This window comes from Hemicordylus capensis, chromosome 13 (genome assembly GCF_027244095.1).
Source record: "Hemicordylus capensis ecotype Gifberg chromosome 13, rHemCap1.1.pri, whole genome shotgun sequence".
Classification (NCBI taxonomy): Eukaryota; Metazoa; Chordata; class Lepidosauria; order Squamata; family Cordylidae; genus Hemicordylus; species Hemicordylus capensis.
The window spans coordinates 23,543,197-23,556,246 of NC_069669.1; positions in this window are offsets into that span (position 1 = coordinate 23,543,197).

Genomic DNA, 13,050 nt, shown 5'->3' on the forward strand with positions numbered 1-13,050 from the left:
ACGGTGAGATCCTTGGGGTTCTGTGGAGGGACAGTGGACAGTAACAAATATGAAGATGGAGGACTTGCCAAGAAGGGGGTGAGACAAAAGAGAGATTTTTTGGAGGATAACTGAGCAGAGCAGGATTTTTGCATACACTTGTACAGATCTGGATAAATTAATGTATGTCAGATTGGCACCATGCCAACCCTAAATTTACCTGGCATCGTGAATCTTAGGTTTGAACTACAGCTGTCAATTCCTGGTAAATGTTGGGTTGCTGTGTTGCAAACCTGAAGTTGCCAAAAGTTTCCAGCTTCACATGACTAGAAAGCAGGAGCATGGATCATCGGAATCTAGGATTTAACATGTACCAGCATTGTTCTAATCATGTAAACCAACCCACTGAATCATCTGCAGCATTTGAACCTGGCAATGTCTGCAGCTACATCCATAAGGACTAGAAACTTTTTATTTTCTACAAAATGAAAGTAAACACTGCTTTCCATATCCAGCATCCAATTCTGGGATGTTTCTGCAGTTATGTGGACCCACAGAATGTACACAGTCATGGTCATTTACTATTCTATTTTGTCACTCAATAAGAAAAACAGAAATAGTAGTGTGCAGAACCATTTTGAATTGAATCTGGTTCAGTTCAAACTGGCCCAGTTCAACGGGTTTGAGCTTGGACTGGACTGGCCCCACAAAATAAGTGGCTGGTCTGAGTTCGAACCAAATCAGACCCGGTTCAGATCGTACCAGTTTGGCCCAGTTCAAGTGGTTCAAGTCCTCTGCTTGCAAAGGATTCCCTATCTAAATATCTAAAAATTGGGCCAGGCGAGAGGGCACCTTGCCCTTCATGATGGTGGCGGCTCCCTGGCGGCAGTGGGGATGGCTCTGCAGCAGGGCCCCCTCTCGGCCCCACCAGTGTTCTCCCCCCCCCGCACTGTGGGCTCATAGGTGGCCCAGTTGCAGCCTTCGCGCATGTACAGAGGCCATTTATGTCACCACACAAGTTGCTGGATTCCCCTTTGCAAACCAGGTCAAACTGGGCCAAACTGGTTCGACCCGGTACGACAGCATGAACCGAACTGCCACTGGTTCTAAAGAACTGGTTCACGGACTGAGCGGTTCAATCTGGTTCAAATTCGAACTGAACCTCCTCTGCTGGTTCTGTGCACACCCGGGCAGCAGGTGTGGCAGGCTCAAACCACCACCAAAGAGCCGAAGTATTTTTTAATGGAGTATCATTTACAAAAGGACATACTTTTGTAAATCTATATAATTAATGGAATTTTAAATTTACCATTTTAAAGCTTCCTGTGGGAAATTTTCCATGTCAAATCCATTTGTGGATGGGACCCACAAGGCAGAAAATCACAACTGCTTCTCTCTGTTTCTTTCGACTGTTGCTGGAGGTTTAATTTTCAGTCACGTTCTTTGATAGCTTTGATCTTCTGTGACAGTGTTAACTCCATTTTGTCCTCAGAACCACATTGATTTTAAGCAGCCTTTTGAGATAACCACCCTAATTATTTTGCAGGAAGTCTAATTAAATCTTTTCACTCAGGAATGAGATTTCCCCTCTTCATTTTTGGAAACTGCTAAACATTATACAGCATGTAATTTACAAAAAAGAAGAAGGGACCATCGCAGCTGGGCAGAAATGCAGGCAGCGAATTGACAGTAAGGGCCAAATGACACGGGCTGTTTATATGCCGTTGCATCAGGGACCCCAGAGAGTCCTCGGAGGCAGAGCCCCCAGCCTGAGGTCCCTCCGCTGCTCGGCCCTCACAGCTGGATGCAACATTTGAGCGAGGTTATGCCCAGCCGACTGCATCCCAGAGCACCCCCCCCGGACCACATCCCCACTGGGGAACCACTGCCAGCATCTTCCGCAGACTCCCAGGAACGTGGTTGCTGGCCAGCTGGGGCCCAGCTGCGGTGGTAGCCATGGCAGAGTCCTCTCCTGGCAGCCTGGAAAGTTCTCCTCAGGAGGCCGGAGGAGGAGACAGAACTGAGCACAGCTGCAGGGGGTGAGGCTGTAGGAGGTGGAGGGAGCCTGCCTGGGGATGAAGGCTCTGCCATCTGCTGCTGGTGCCACAGCCCCACTTGCCCGGGCCTGCCGTGACCTGCTCCATCCCGGTGGAGTTTGGGCCTGTTGCATGGTTCTCTCCCAACTGTTTCTTTTTCTGGGGTGTGGAGGAACTGCCTGAGAAAATTATCCGATTCTTCCTGCTTTGTGAAGAACCCCGGACATCCCTCTTCTCATTTTACTTCCCCCTTAATATTTCTTTTGAATTTCACTTTGGCTAAATAGCAGTTTCAAACCTTGGAATGTTCAAGAATCCCCTGAGAAAGTTGTCTTTTCTTATCAGAAATTATTTGGCTTCCCTTGAACTTTCTCAGATGTTTTGTTTCTAGAGGACGAGACCCTGGAAATTCACTCCAAACTTTCTTGAAATTTCGGCACCATCTTAGGGATGTGCTGAAACCCCCTAAGAAATTTCACTTGTCTTAACGCAGTTGACTGACACACTGTGCAACAGCCCATCTGCCTAGCAATGTTGCATTTGTGCAAATTGCATTACACAGGAGTAAGCCCATTATCTTCAATGGGCACGCTCTTGTATAATGCAATTTGCACACATTTTGCATTTGAGCAACTTGTGAAAATTCTGCAGATTGCATGAACTGCACACACACGACATCATGAGGCTGGTGCACGGCTGTGAGGAGGTCAACCAGCCCCCCAGTTCTCCTTCCCCGGGAAAATGTTTCGGCATTTCGCTTGAGGAGGAGTTCACGACCGATTTCACTTTAATATCGGCACCATCCCTAGTTTTTATCCTGCTTCACTTCCAGGAGATCTATATTCATGTTCAGAAACTACATGGCCTAACATCAATATTCTGCTGTTCTTCTCTTTGCTTGTTTTGGCATATGCTAAGTCATAATTAAGGCATATTGATGCAATGTTTAAATCATTTTTTGCATGAATCCTGCCCAAGGGCTTCCATGACAAAACTCTTTCCGCTGATTCAAATGGACAAAACAATGCAAGGGCTTTTTATCATGGGCATAATTTTCTGTTCTTATTATAATGACAACATAAATTACTGTCTCGGAATGGCAATTTCTGTTTTTCAGGGAAGGCTTGTCCTTTTGATTGAGCATTTTCTGTAATGAGATAAACAGCCATTTATCCAATTATTTGGGATATTTCTCCCATATAACTTTTCCTTACAGTTTTGTATAAATCCTTGAAGGCAAGATGGCAGGGAAGGAAGCATGGATTTTCCCTCAAGCCCTCATTCACACAACCATTTGAATCCAGGTTGAATGTCGTTTGCCAATACTGAAGTGATTGTGTGCGCCCAGGCCAAGGTGGGAATCTCGGGGCGTAAACCATCTTGGTTCACTTGCCAAGTTACCCTTCAGTGTTGGTAGCCCACATTAAGCCAGGATTCAAATGACTGTGCGAACAAGCTCCCTATTATGTCACACTGAAACCAGTGTGGTGTGGTGGCTAAAGTGTAGGACTAGGACCAGGGAGACCTGAGTTCAAATCCCCAAGCAGCCATGAAACTCACTGACTGACTCTGGGCCAGACACTACTGTCAGCTGAGCCCACCTCAAAGGGATGTTGTGAAGATAAACATAACCATGTACACTGGAGCTCTGGGCTCCTTGGAGGAAAAGCAGGCTATAAATGCAAAAATAAACAAATCACAAATATTATGTTGGATATCCATACAGTTGAATATTTCGTACGGTGTTCACAGGTACAGATCTGTACACTGGTTCAGTTTTTCACATATTATGCTGAAGTACAGCAGTACACTTCCTATGTCTACCATGCATTTGGGGGCCCCAGATGAACACAGGTACAGACGTTCACACAAAAAAACATGTACAAGTATACAGGCGCATGTACACTCATACAACAAGACTGAACAGGCCCACAGCTCCAAGACCCCCCTGGGATTTTGGTGACAGCCACATAGACAGCTCACCACAGAGCAGGGAATTAAGGGTAAGATTCACCAGACGGAGAGGGGAGCTGGTCTGGTGGCAGCAAGCATGACTTGACCCCTTAGCTAAGCAGGGTCCGCCCTGGTTGCCTATGAAAGGGAGACTAGAAGAGTGAGCAGCACTGGAAGAGATTCCCCCCCTCAGGGGATGATGGGGCTGCTCTGGGAAAAGCAGAAGGTTTGTCTGTTTGTTTATCACATTTTTATACCTCCCCAAACCCAAGTTCTCTGGGCAGTTTACAAGTCAATAAAAACAACTAATAGAAAGATTAACACATTTCAACAATTATAATTTAAAACGTTAAAACTATTAAAACAATAATTAAAAGCCGGGGTGAACAAATGCGTCTTGACTGCCTTTTTAAAAGTTGAAAGAGATGGGGAGGCTCTTGTTTCAGCTGGAAGTGTGTTCCAAAGCCTCAGGGCAGCAACGGAGAAGGCCCGTCCCTGAGTAGCCACCAGACGGGCCGGTGGCAACTGCAGATGAACCTCTCCAGATGATCTCATTGGGCAGTGTCGTTCAAAGAAAAGATGTTCTCTTAAATATCTAGGGCCCAAGCTGTTTAGGGCATTATAAGTTATAACCAAAACCTTGTACTTTGCCCAGAAACTTATCTGCAGCCAGTGTCGATCTTTTAAGATGGGGGTGATCTGTCTCTCCAAGATGACCCAGAGACCAACCTGGCTACCGCATTCTGGACTAACTGCAGATGGGAAGAGCATCTAGGTTCCAAGTCCCCTCCCTGGCAGCATTGCTAAGAGAGGGCTGAGAGAGAGTCCTGCCTGCAACCTGGGAGAAGCCGCTGCCAGTCTGTGCAGACAATACTCAGTATTGTAGATAGACCAAGGGTCTGACTCAGTAGACGGCGGCTTCCTCTGTTCCTCTTCACTCATCACAGTACACACTAGGGGAAATACCAGTCTTGAGCAGGCAGGCTGTGGGGCCAGAATGTTCGGAGAAGCTTCTGTTTCTAAAGCAGATAGAGGGTGAATTTTTCTCCCTCTTCCATAATGTTTTCAACTGGGTGATCCCTTGAAGCTAAATATGCTGAGAGATTATGCTATGGAGGAACTGTGGTATTTGCTGCCACTGGGTGTGGCAATGGGATGGCCTCCAATCTAAGAGGGGATTAGGCACAGTCCTGGAGGAGGAGAGGGCTAGCGATGCCTACTAGCCTAGCCTTGTCTGCTCTGCACCCGGCTCAGAGTCGATAGGGGTCGGTGGGGGGGCACCTGACAGACCCCCAGTGACTAGGGAGACTCAAAGGAGGAGGGAGCAGTGGGGCTCTCTTCCCCACTTGCAGGCATCCCAAGTGCATCGGGTGGGCTGCTGGGTAGAGCCGGATGCTGGGCCTGGGCCGGATGCGGCAGACCAAGTCCTCCTGATGTTCTGCAGCTGGGGGTGACAGAGGTGGGCACTCTTCAGAAGAGCGGCCAGGTGCTCAGGACCAGCCATCTGACATCTGCAAGGGGGACGGCCCAGTTCCTGGCCGGGGAGGAAGCAGAGGGGTGGGCCGGGCTGCTGGGAGGCTGGAGGAGTCTCCCCACCTCCCGGGCGGCTGCTGCTTGCTCTGGGGCAGAGCGGGGAGTGGAGGGGGCCTCTTAGACCACAGAAGCCTGTGAAAAGGATTAATTCAAACTGTAGGACCATAATGTACAATGGCTGTATTTATTATCTGACACTTGGCTGTGAAGCTCCAGTCTGGTGGATGGGGGAGCAAAGGGGGGGGGCCTATTTTGAGGGGAGCACCCACTACCTCCTGGTGTGGGAAAGGGACTAACCACATTCTCCCTGATGTGGGGGGGGGGCTGAGAGAGAGAGAGAGAAGTAGCCTACCAGATGAGACACACACACACACCCCGCCGCCCTGCCCTGTGCAGTCTGACGTGCTGCACCACTTTGGCCCTCCTGCAGATGTTGGACTGCAACCCACATCAGCCCTGACTATTGGCCAGGGTGGCTGGGGATGATGGGAGTTGTAGTCCAGAGACAGCTGGAGAGTGGCAGTTGTGTGGTCCTGGCCTAGGCACGGCTCAGCACTGCAGGGAGATTCAGGCCTCCGGTGTGTCTTCACAGTCAGGAACTGTCCGTTCATGCAGCCGTCGGCATTTCCCTATTGCTGGCTGAAGTTGAGGGTTGTGTTCTGATGGATCCACAGGCTGAGTAGTAGTTAATACTTCTCCCTAATTAAAAATCCCCTCAAGGAGCTGGATCCCCGAGGGCAAGAGGCAAAAGAGAAAGGAGAAAAGTACATGCATTAAACGACACCAGCGTAAATCACAGCCGCAGTACAGAACCCTGGAAGACAGCCGGCCGTAATAGGACACATCATTCCACAGTTGCCAGAGGTTTATATATGCGACTGTCACTTTTATACTGTTCTCCACCACTAGTAATTTTCTCTCAATCTAATTTTTATTTCCCCAAGGGTTCGCCAAGGTTAAAGTGCTAGAAAACCAATGACTATTCACTTGCCAATGGACCCTAAATCAAGTTAACCATTGCTGTGATCAGGGAGTGCTCTGGTCAGAAGGGTTTAGATGCAAATAGGTGCAGGACCCTGATGGGCCCCGATGGGGTTATGAGCCTCTCGTTCTCCAAGCCCAACACAGAAATGAAAGGCCACGGTTCAAGGCCATGTGTTCATTCAGCTCCAGGCTTTGGAGAGAAAGCCCCGTGTGGGTTTTCTGGGCCTCTAAGGCTTGTTCTGATTGGACTTCCTTCTTGTCAGCTGATGGTCTTCCCTTGCCAGGCTAGAGCTAAGAGTGATGAGAGAATCCCCTGATCATCTTCCTGCTTGGTTTGAGGCGACAGGGCTCTTTGCCCCATCAAGAGCCATATGCCTGCTCCTGTCTGGGGATGGTGCGGATTCTCCGAGCAAGGGAGGAGGAGGAGCAGGAGCAGGAGGAGCAGGAGGGGGGGTGCTTGTGTCGGGAGTCCCTTGCTGTGAGCCACACAACAAGGCCCCACCTTATCTCCTCTCCCCGGGCCAGGGAGGGCACATGCCCCAGGAAGGCATCAGCCAAACCGCAGAAGAGGCAAGCAAGGAGTTTGCCAGCAGTGGGACACTGACTGGTGGAAGACGCCCCACGGGGGACGGCAGTGCCAGCCACAGAGGCGGGGAGGAGGAAGGCTTCATCCTCTTCAGCCCTAGCCTTTCAAGGTGGGGGGGGCGCCTTCCCCTGGGGGTGGGGCGGTGCTGGGACTGCCAAGCCCTCTATCGAGGAAGTCAACCCATCGAAGGCGTGGGGCCAGCAGAGAGTGAGGGCCTGCTGCCTCCCTGGACTAGCCTGGGGACCTTCCAAGCCTCTTGAGCCTGCTTCGGCTAGAGCCAGGAGGGGGAAATCAGTGGGGCAACCTCCCCACTGAAGACTCTCTGGGGCCTGGGGAAGGAAGATCGCTTTGTGGTCACCGGACGGGAGGGGGGTGGAGGGGGGGTGGGGCATGCTTTCCCTCATCTGCAAGCTGGGGATGGAGACAGAAGGTGTGGGGCATGCTTCCCCTCCACCCTCCCTCTGGAGGTGGGTTCTGGGCTCACCACTGCCCCGTATGAGCTCTGAACACAACGTGTGACTAGGGCTGTTGCAATTAATGGATCCTACAGGGAAAAAGAAAGCTTCTCCTTAACTGGCGCAATAACCTTGATCCAAACCACCAAGGTGATGGTTCCAGCTCATCCCACATAAACCTCTATCCAAAATGATAAAATGCCGTCTTGCAAGCGAAAGAGCTCCACAGTCGTCTGCCTTAGCCAAGGCTGCTGTTTAGCCTGGGCCAATTAGAGGTGCATTTTAATAACTTGAGCTGTAAATGATGATGGATAATAGTATGCAAATAGCCTGCCATTTATAAGCAAAGATACCTTCTGCTTATGCATCTAGATTCAAAATATAAATCCACATATTATTACTGGGGGGGTGGGAGGGATTTTTTTAAACACCAACAAAAATATTCTATATTATGGCTCCATTGTAAGGGAATGGAGCCCTTGTAAGGGGGGGGGGATGGGATACTTTCCTGTGGGGTGGTTCATTTCAGGCCTTCCCCCTGACCCAGGGTTCGGTTCTCTCTTGTAAGGCCCCACGTGCAGCTCCCTGATTATGTGCTGGGCCTGTGTGAAGCTTCGGCCAAAGCGGAGCCCTCTGCCCAGTGGCCCCTCCATGCAGAGGAGGCCGCCATTCCCACCTTGTTTTCCCCAGTGCTGGTGGGCCTCCTTTGGAAGGGCAACAGGGGCCCCTGCAGCCCCTGCCCCATATCGGAATGCCTGCAGAGAGTGTAGGGAATTCTCGCCCTTCCCAGCACCACTCTCCCCATGACGCTCTTGAGAGAGGCATTGGTCCCACCAATGTTTGGCTACAGGTAGCTTGTATTTTTTGCAGATGTTCCAGTGTATCATCCCTGCTACCTTGTCATGCCTTTCTTTGTAGTCAGTCTGTGCGATCTTCTTACAACAGCTGATCAGGTGGTCCACTGTTTCATCTGCTTCTTTACAAAGGCGGCACTTGCTGTTTGTGGTGGATTTTTCGACTTTGGCTCTTATTGCATTTGTTCTTAGTGCCTGTTCTTGTGCAGCCAGTATTAAACCCTCTGTTTCTTCCTTCAAGTTGCCATTCTTAAGCCATTGCCAGGTCTTGGTGATGTCTGATTTTCCACTTATATTGTGCAAATATTGACCATGCAGGGGTTTATTTCTCCATTTTTCTGCTCGGTTCTTGACATTTTAAGTGCATCTTCTTCACTGTCCCTAATATATTCTTCAAGGCCTGTTTTCTCCTCCTCTACTGTTTGATGGACTTGCAGCATTCCTCTTCCTTTTTCCATTTTTCTGCTCGGTTCTTGACTTGTTCTTTCTTATAGGCCTGCTTTGTTTCATTGGTGTTTAATAGTTTCTCGTTATTGACCATTTTAAGTGGTGATGGTGATGATGATGATGATGATGATGATGATGATGATGATGATGATAATGATGATGATTTGCATTGGGCCCAGAAATGGACAGAGAATGTCCAGTCCCAGTTAGTAATCTTGCAGCTTTATTTTGCACCAGCTGCAATTTCTTGACCGTTTTCAAAGGCAGCCCCACGTACAACACATCGCAATAATCTAAGCGTGAGTTGACCAGTGTGTGAGTAACTGTGAAACTGATTGCCAGGACATCTAGGACCAGCAAACAGAAGTTCTTTTTCATACAATGCATAATCAACTTGTGGAATTCTCTGCCACGAGATGTGGTAACAGCCAACAACCTGGATGGCTTTAAGAGGGGTTTGGATAATTTCATGGAGGAGAGGTCTATTGACGGCTACTAGTCGGAGGGCTCTAGGCCACCTTCTGCCTTGGGGACGGGGTGCCTCTGGGTCCCAGTTGCAGGGGAGTAATGGCAGGAGAGAGGGCACGCCCTCAACTCCTGCTTGTGGCTTCCAGTGGCATCTGGTGGGCCACTGTGCGAAACCGGATGCTGGACTAGAGGGGCCTCCTTGGGCCTGATCCAGCAGGGCTGTGCTTATGTTCTTATGTTCTCTCTCTCTCTCTCCAGGTAAGGGCAGTGCCATTGGCGTATCAGCCATAGAAGCAGATCAAAGGTGCTCCAATGAAAGAAGCAGGGGAGCCTGGGAGCTGTGGGTTGAGCCCCACAAGTTAGGCCCACACATTTTGGCCATTGGTGCCATTTCAGGGGAAGGATGCTCAGAGTGACTTTGGGGCGTCAAGCCCCCTTGAGATGGGAATCATTGCTATCATAGTTGCACTTTCAGTTGTCTGTCTTTTATCAGCCCTCCTTCATCACCCCCCAAATGATCAGGGTAAAACTGCAATAATTTTGCATCGAGGAGAGGGTTAGGGTCAGGGTTAGGGTAACAATGAACCAACTGTTGTATTCTCTATTTGGAGCACATTCCTGTCAATTTCCATTCCTCTGACAAAATCAAGAAGATTTTGTAGCAGCGTTTGTATTTTCAAAACATTTACAAGCTTTGAAGAAAACACCCTTGCAAATGTGGTTGCTGCCGGCCCAATGCTCAGGTGCATAAAAGCATGGGAAGAAGCTGCCGAGAGGCTGTTGGTGCTCTCACTGCCTGGGGTGCAGAACAGGGGCGTAACTATAATAGGGCAAGGGGAGACAGTTGTCTGGGAGCCCACTGCCTTGGGGGGCCCCCCAGAGGCAAGTCACATGACTTACTCCCCCAGCTGCGCACCCGCCCGGGCTTCCTTCCATTGGATTCATTCTCCAAAACTGGTGTGAGTGTCAAGACCTGGAGCTACCAGAACAGCATGTCTTTTTCTAGTACCATTAGATGACTTGCATCGTCCAAAATTTACAAACACCTTTCAGCCTCATTTAAGATTTCTTTACTTCATGAGCTTTAGCTTCAGTGGTGGTGGGCATTTTAAAATCTTGTCTCTGGGCCCACTCCAACCTTGCTACGCCCCTGGTGCAGAAGACCTTGTCAGCAATCACCAGGAGCATCGTCATCTCCCCAGTTGGCATCAACCACCACCAGCTGGCTCATGGCCCAATTCAGAACCACATGACCCTCAGAGACTCCGGTCCTCCTTGCTGCGGTCTCCTGGGTGCCCATAAAGAAGTGGTGGCAAAAAAGAACCCTCAAAGAGAGCCAGCTGGGAGAGCTAAGGTGAAAGGCTCCTTTCCTCCAGGTTCTTGACAGTATCAGCCTGGCCATTTTGCATTGCCCGGTTATGACCCATCATGGTCTTTGCTTGTTTTTTTCCATGCAGGGAATCTTTGGAGCGCTTCTTATAGCTTGATATCTAGAAGATGCACAAATGTTGAGGGGGGGTGGAATTGTGCATCTTTGTTGGCAAAAAAATCATCATCATCTTGAAACACTGAAAATCGAAATTCTCTACAAATATACAAAACTGGATTTCCAATTTATGTGCATTAACAGCCTGAGAGAAAATAGTGTTAAGTGCCGTTTGGATTACCGCCCCACTCTCAGAGAATAGTTCTCTCTCTTTTCTCCATCTCCTCCATTTGTCTGACTTGCCCATAATTGCCATTTTGCTGATCTTTAACAATGAGTTTGATGTCAACATAGCATAAATGTTGCATTTGTCACAGTTGTATGTTTACAACTTTTAAAAATTCTGTAGTGTTCTCGGGGGTCAGGTATAAAAGGATGCAAAACTAGGACCTTCTGCCTGCAAGCAGATGAGCTAGCTCTGAGCTACGGCCCCATCTCCTCAGGAGAAGGCCTTACAGCAGTCAGAGCTCAGCCTGACCAAACGCAACCTGGGGCTTCGCCAAAGGGGACCATTCATGTTCGCTCCTGCAAGACTGGCTCTCCTCCTATAATGTGGCCTGATGTGCCTATGATTGTTTTTAACCATCCCCTGCAGCAAGACTGCACAACTGAGACTACAGTTCCCATCATCCCCAGCCACCGTGGCCAATAGTCAGGGTTGATGTTCAACAACCACTGGAGAGCAGAAGTTGTGCCGCCCTGCCTCACAGGTCCCCAGCGCCCAAGACATGACAGAGATCCACACCAGAAGCACCTCCAGAGTAGTCAGCTTTGGATGGGCAGCGGGGAATCTTTCAGAAGGAGTGGGCTCTAATGGATTTTGTAATTGGAATTCAATCGGCCATTCAATGCACAGAGAGCACCACCACCCCACTGCCTTTTCTTAATTCTAAAACTTTGCTGCAATCTTTTAATGTTATTTCTGTTCATCAGATTAAGGAGCTGCAGATGGTCCCCTCCCTCCAGTTTCTCTTGCTGGGATTTAATAGACAGTGCGTGTCAACGGACCATTAATTGGACCCAAATAAGTTCAGGGATCATTAATTGGACAAGAATAAGCTGAAGCTCTATTAAAAATTACTCATGTGTGCAGGCTACTAAATTAGAAATGGCCACAGATTTTTCTCTGATGAGATGGGATCTGGAAAAACGGCAGTGAACATTAGAAGCTGGGAACCCCAACGGGGTGGGTGATCAGGTGCCAATGCTGGTTATGCTTTCAGGGTGGACATCCTGACTAAACTGCTCAACAGACTTCTCACTGAACTTAATAGGACAAATTAGTCATGTCCTATTAACTTGTCCTATTAATTTCAATGGGACTTCCACTGAGAAATTGGACCAGGATGTCACTCCAAGTTATTTAGCTGCACAAGCGGCTCTTCACAAAAAGAATTTTCTACCACTACATTTATTTTCTTTTTTTGTACCAAAAGGTTTCCACAGCCCTAATCGCTCCTTTTCCTTTCATTATCTTTGTCCCTTTTCTAAAACTAATAAAACTGCCAAGCCCTCGTCATTTCCAGCTGTTGGAGCAAAATCAGGGCCAGAGCCTGGCGTGTCCAGCTGGGTCCCAACGCCCACCCCACCCCCCCACCCGGCCGAGGGTGCTCCTGAGGAACCGCCAGGCTTGGCAAGCAGCAAGGTAGGAGGAGGGGGAGGGATCGCCTGCTGGCCGCCACCTGAGTAGTGGGGTGGGGCGGGGGGGGCGGGGGGGGCTTGTCTGCTGCCCTCCATGTGGCTGGGCTGCTGCCATCTCACTCAGCTCACGGAGAGCACAACCCCATAGGGATGTGCACAAAAATGGTGCTTCCCGTTCAGTTCCGATCCAAGCAGGCTTCGGACCAAACCAGACTGGTTTGAGCTGGTCCGGACCCGGTTCGAGGGTGGCGGGGGCTTTCCTAAGTGTACCCGTACTCAATGGAAGTACTCACAGTTGGCACCGGTGCCGGCTGCAGTGGCCACCCCGAGGTGGGGCTGCAGCAGCTCCCCTGCCGGCCTCCGAGTCTCCTGCGCTGGCTTCTGCCCGGCCCGGCCCTGTTTCAGACCTGGTTTGGCCCATCTTGGTTTGGCAGAGGCACATGCGTGGAGGCCGTTTTTGATGGCTCATGCACATGTGCACGGGTCAGATGCATACATGCATGCACACACGTCAAAATGGCCCGTGCACATGTGCAGAGGTTTAAAAAAAGAGGCCTCCGCACACGTGCAGAGGCCCAAGACAGGACTGGAATGTTCCATCTGGAGAGAAGAAAGGTCCTCTTTTAAG